General features: G+C 44.3%; 1 pseudogene; it reads left to right on the plus strand.

Annotated features, from left to right (window-relative positions):
* The first annotated feature begins 1,164 nt into the window (after positions 1 to 1,164).
* On the plus strand, positions 1,165 to 6,242 carry LOC125554909 (uncharacterized; annotated as a pseudogene).
* Positions 6,243 to 6,573: the final 331 nt, after the last annotated feature.

The raw sequence follows: 6,573 nt of genomic DNA on the forward strand, positions 1-6,573 counted from the left end.
GCCAAAATAAAAACAAGTAATATTTTATTGGGCTCCATTTTATTTGCCGAAGTTAGAGGTGGGCTGGTGCCCCTACGCGGGTGGGCTGGTCACGGACCAACATCTATTCGGCAGCCCAATTTTGTTTTTTTACTTAAAACTGAATTTGGGTGTGTACTCTGTTAATTGAAGAACAAAAACAGAGGAAACAAAGCATGAACACTGAATAATTTGTGTTCCAAATTGCTGCTTCAACTCAGATACATAACTTGGCATGGCGCACTGATCACATCCTCTACCCTGACAGGCCTAAATGCCCATTCTAATGACGGATGAACAACAAATAAAACAAAAACAGAGCAATGATACAACAATAGAAACCCCCCGCCATGATATTTGCTTGCTTCTGCAAATCGATCATCTGCATTAGATGTTTCTTGATCTTCTTCAGTTCCTCGGTCAGTTCGGACTCTGCATGCAGTTCAGCATTGCGCGCATACATCGCCATCGGCATGACTCTGCCCGCCCCTCCGCCCGAGCTCCCCGTATTCTCCACAGTAATCGGCGGCACCCCGCCCAAATTGAGCTCCCAGGTTGCGGCCACGCTCGAATCAACGTAGCCCTCAAACTAAATCCTATCAACATATTCATCAATCCACTCGAAATGGTAACATTTCTTCAAGATCTGAAAAGAACAACATGAACTCTAAATCCCAAATTCGAGGAGAAAAAACAAAATATGAAGAAATCAGAGCAAAAGACAGCGAAAGAATGGGCTAAGAACTGAGAACTAACCTTGCCATCCCTTCCTACCATTGGTTTGCTCAAGCATTTCACAAATTCCCACACAAGATTGCCATTGTCATCCCTCTTAGTGACAAACCGTTTAAGAGGGTCTGGGCGTGGGCAGTCAGGGCACCTTGTGAGCAGCACTGGTCCATACTGTCGCCATTTTGAGTGCGTGGCGGAGGAGGTAGACATTTGCGCTAAGTCATCGGAGAAGAGAAATATTGGGGAAACGGCATGAATGGGCGGCGGCGGGCGGACGGGCATGGGCGCTCATCTCTTCTAGCTGCGAGGAGGTGGGTCCCACGAATAGACAAGTGGTGGGTCCCATGCATACGTGGATAAGTGGTGGGTCCAGCCCCCAACAGCTAACGAGGGCATCAGTTGAGTTTAACAGCCATGTCGTGCGTGGGCTATGTACCTGCTCAAAATTGTCGCACCACAGCCATTCGCTCGAACAACGTCGCACTCTTGCCAATTCACCTCAAATGTGTCGCACAGGAGCTATTGGCCCGGTGCGCGCAGGGCAAGCTATTGGCCCGGTGCGCGCACGATGTGCAGGGCGATGTCGTGGGGAGTTTCCTCGGCTTGGTGGCTCTCCTCGAGGAGGAGGAATGCACGACATCACAGGAAGGTGGGGAAGGGCGACTGCATGGTGAGTATGGGAACAGCATAGCAAAAACAGGGATTGAGACCGTGAATCATGTTGAGGACCTGGTGGCGATCGCCGACATGTTCGCCAAGGTCCGCCAGGCGGTCGTTGGCGCAGTCCTTGAGCCGGGCCAACTAGGAGAGGATGGAGGACGACCGCTGCTCAATGCGGCGAAAGTCAGTGGCGAGCAGAACGAGCCGCTTTGTTTTGTCTTACAAGACTCAGCAAGCATTGCTTTTCGAGAAATTACCAGAGATCCACAAGACAAAATATCTCAGAATTAACGGTAATGCATATGCTATTTAGTTACTTTCAAACAACAAGAGTAGAATAAACGAGCAACCGCCAATTGTTTCATAGAAGCTGATGCAACATGTGGGCGATAGTTATCCAAATTTCTCAAAGATGAAATGTTTCACAGATGATCGCCAACTTACAACAAGGTAACCATTCAGTTTACGTTCCATCATTAAGCTTACAGTCATTTTGTTTCAAAAACCTCACGCTGCAGCATGCATCATAGAGTTTCCTCTGGCGCTATCTTGAGATCCAGGCAAGATCCGATACACGCGGACGAAGGACAGAAAGATAAATTTCAGACAGAAAGACAGTTCACCTAAAGTAGCATTCAGTTCTACATGCAACACCCTCCGAAACCGATCATATGGCAGCAACATCAGGGTCAATGTTCTCAGGTTCACTCCGGCCAGCCTGTGCTTTCTGAAACCATTTTATATCCAGTCATTATGAATTCTACTGATTTTCACAGCACATTGTACAGTTGACAGCAAGTCTCTTGTGGAACGAAAACTGATAGTAAGCGCAGGCAGTAATATACACCAACTGTTGCATTACCTTCTTCACTTCTTTTCTTTGTGTTGATCCTTCCTCCCCTCCTCTTGCTTTTGTTTAGGATTTTTCTCTTTCAGATCTGAAGAACAAGCAAAGGAGGTAATGTTAACTTGCGGACAGCAATCTGATACAGTTCAGTCTTCAGTGAGCATTGCTTATGAGAACATAATAGCAACAATTATCATCATAGCTATGTATGTACATGGAATACACAATCAAGTTGCCTTCGTAACACTGATAATGTTATGTATGTCTAGTACATGATCCACCGAGCAACAAATTAGGAGAACATCACCTTGATCTCTCAGCTAGGAAGTTTATCATTTAAATTAGGAATATATCTCTTAGCTTGGGCCTTAAGCCAACTACGGATAAGATCCACAATTTGTTACTCAGATCAGTTTGTTAGGTCTACATAAAGAGGACCCCTGTGAGGAATAAAGCAAAGCAAGAATTAGAAGAAGAATTTAGAGGATCAAGACTTCAGGAAACTTCAAGGCTTTATATTAGGCCAGAAATCACGTGTCAGTTCTGTACCGTTAGTCTGTTATGTATTTGCAGATCTCAAGACTTCTCTGATAATCCTTGCTATCTACAGTAAAATTAGTTGTGGACAGGATATTCTATCTGAGCTTGCCCTTGTAAGAACCTATTAGTTATGCGTGAAGTACATAGTACTAATAATATATTAATCTACATGACATTTGCAGGGAAGGCACCAATCTGCTTGAACTGTTAAACAAGGTAGCATCAGATGTGTTGGATGGAACTAACGGACCTCATCCATTGTGAGATAACTACATCATCAAAACCTTTGGACGCTTCAAAGTAATTTGTATACCTATTTAGGAAGAGGCAATTGCTTAAGAATCGATAAGTTCGACTTAAAAAATCCATGAAATGAGCCCCTCCAGCAAATAAAATACAATATTTTCTTAATGTTTGGCCATATATCTAAATTGTTGTATAGATTTGACACAGAAAAACATCCAATGTTATTTGTTTTAAAATAGTCTTTAATAATATATGTGGTCAGTGTTAGTTCACAACAGGGTTAAACATTCGTATGAGAGGAGAACATGGCAACGTGAAAGGAGAGCATGATTTGGAGAGGAAAAGATGATTGGCAGGGACTTGCTTATCACTGTAGAAGACTTGATTTTGAAATGCATATCTAAAACAAATATGTAGTCTAGTGCAGATGAATGGAAACTACTAACCCCAAAGGAAACAAATAGCCTAATGTGCAAGTAATGGACTTGCTGCTGGCAGTACTAATGGTAATCTTTTACATGTTTTGCAGTGGACAATGGGGTGTTACCAAGTCATGTCACATCAAAAGAAATGATGATTTCTGTGCAGCTACAATGGTACCTCTTTTACTACAGACGGGTGTCCTCGGGACAAACTGCATACTCTGCTTAGACAAAATAAATGTCGCGCAGTTTGCATATGGAATAGCTGCTTTAGGGTGTGAACTTCAAGTGTTGAAGGTCACTGAAGAACCTAAAATTGAACATCATGCTCCTTCGGCCAATGATCTGATGGATTTCTATTAAAGGATGGGTGATGCATTAACCATCCAGTATGTAGGTTCTGCTGCTCACAGCAAGGTTAGCATCTTGTTATATCTGTGACTCCCGAGTAATATAATCTGCATAACACAAATCTTGAAATGGCGCTTTTTTGAACTAAAACTTTGTATCCATACCCTGGAAGGTGTGCAGTTGTGTACTACTATTTTAATGTATTCTTTACAACCTCTGGAGTAGTTCTAATTTCCCCGAGTAGTTCTAAACTTCTAATTGTCGCATCGCTCTTCCCTTTCCTATCATTTGGTATGTACAACTACCTTCCCCCTGCTATTGTGTTCGGCTATTTAGCCACACATTTAAGTCAAACAAACATTAAGGTTGTGCTAGCTACTATCAAGGGTCAGGTCTGTCATACTTGTCAATTTAGCAAAGGTCAGGCATACCAGGATAGGTGATACCAAATATCAAACGTTTGCTCTAACAGGTCTTCCTATGATAAAATTAACTTCCTAAATCAATTGGCACATGCAGCTTTGCTCTTTGGAAACAAGTTTAGCAGTAGAGGTTGTTAACAGGGCGAACACATCTGCCACCCAAGCACCTTGAGTGTATTTTCTCAAAATGTAAAGCTTGAGTGTTTGTATCTGAAATTTTTGTGACCAAAATAGCATGCATTTCTTCTTGATTATAGTTTTTGACAAAAGGCTGATAGTTGATTTTTATTTTAAGTGTTTGCTGTTGTAATCTTGAATATCTTTATTCCAGAATGATTTGTTGGTAGGCAGTCAATTCAGTAGTCAACACAAATCCAACTTGGTATTTTGAATGCTCAGTGTAACTCTTCCATTCTAAGGGAAACTCTAACCATTCTACTCCACTAAGCTTTGCTCGGACCTAGCCGAACTCCTTGATTTGACGGAGTAAAAACCAAATTTGTAGAGTTCAACCTAGTCTCAACCGAAATTTGCATACCTTCAACCTAGCCGAACACATTGTCTTGACAATCAAAATTTAAACATAAATTTAAACTTAAATCATAAACTAAACTACTCTTCATCATCATCCCCATGGTAGAGGTCGAGCCAATCTTGTCTCAACATTCCACCGCCCATTGGGTTCGGGCCGGTGCCTTCATCGCGGAGCCGGGGAAAATGCACCGCCACTCCTCAACGTTGAACTCCTTCTCCTCCTTGCCGCCGCCATCGCCGCCTTGCTCCTCATCGTTGGAGATGACGTTGACCTCACCATTGACCGCCTGCTCCGCCTAGACAAGCTCGGGGTACTGGCGGTGGTGGTCCACTATGTACTCCTCGGCAGCAGCCTCCACCATGATGCGCTCCCACACCTCCGAGTCATCCTGAGACGTCACCGCATCCACCACCCCCGGCTGTGGCGGGACTAGGTAGGCGGGCGATGTCCCCCACGGGAATTTGAGCCGAGCCTTCACGTCGGGGAACCGCACCTGCCATCGTTCATATTCCATGGCAGTGAGCTCCGCCATGTGGAATGACCCGATCGACTTACTCTTATGGGTCTCCCGGTCAGTGATCTCACCACCCACGTCCCGCACGCTCGTTGGCTAACGCCAAGGTATTTCCTCTATGGTTGCCATGATGGAGTGAGGTCGGGGAAGTCAGCGATGCGGCGGGCGGAGGCCGCATCGTCGGGGAGGTGGCGGCTTGAGGACGTGCCACTTGAAGACGAAACACTGGTATGGTGGCACGGATCCGCACTGCAGATCGGGGGCGAGATGTGGCGGCAATGGGATCCGGCCATTCGGAGGATGGGGCGTCGAGGAATAGCTGGGAGAGTCGCCGACGGTGGGGATCGGGGAGGAGGAGAGGCAGAGGAGGCGGGGATGAGGAGAAATGGTGTATTTTTACTCGTACACCTAGTGGTGGAGTAAAAATAGGGGCGGCGAAGGCGGCTCATGATAATTTATCCTCCACCATGAAGTATTGCGGATCGGCTTGGTCCCGGTTAGAGGAGTAAAACCGGATTTTTTCTCCTCTAACAGGTTATTGGGGATCGGTTAGAGTTGCCCTAACATGCCACAGATCTTCTATGAGCAAAGAGGGCAGTGGAAGGCAGCAACCCAATCCCAGGAGTTCCTTCAAACTCTTCATCGTTACTACAATAATGGCTACATAGATCCTGAGAAGCAGGATGCTATAAAATGTGTGAGCTTCTTCATGTCTGCAAAAATCATGCTCACAAAACCAATCGAAAAAGCCGACATTGGTCTAATATTATTTCACACAAGATTTATCTGTTGTGTTTTCTTAAAGAGCAGGTTCTTGGGTCATTTCCAGCCTCAACAAAGCGGACCTCCTCGAGGGAAGTTGAACTTGGATCAGCAATACAATAACGGACGTCAAGGAACTTTAAGTGAAGAAACTGGAAGGTGCTGCTCTTTCATTAACAACAACATTGCTTGATGAGTTGCTGTCCAACATATTCTGTACACAATTAGCTTTTACTTGGACACTGCTCTTGACTTCAATCAGACGGTATATCAAAGTAGATTTTTTTATAAAGTGTGGTTTAATTATTACTTAAAAGGTTTAAGCACTACACCCGGCGCATTATTTCAAAGTAGAAATTGTTAAATATAGTAACTTGATCCATTCCCTCATTCCGTGGGCTGAAGGCCAATATGAGTCCCTACAACAATACAACTACCTCTAACAAAAATGTCATTGTGGTTCTCACTTCTTGGTCCATGTATTATTTGTCAAAAAGTTGTCACCAATCAATAAATACCTCCTA

The sequence above is a fragment of the Triticum urartu genome, chromosome 4A (assembly GCF_056163025.1).
Source record: "Triticum urartu cultivar PI428250 chromosome 4A, HENAU_Tu73, whole genome shotgun sequence".
Taxonomy (NCBI): Eukaryota; Viridiplantae; Streptophyta; class Magnoliopsida; order Poales; family Poaceae; genus Triticum; species Triticum urartu.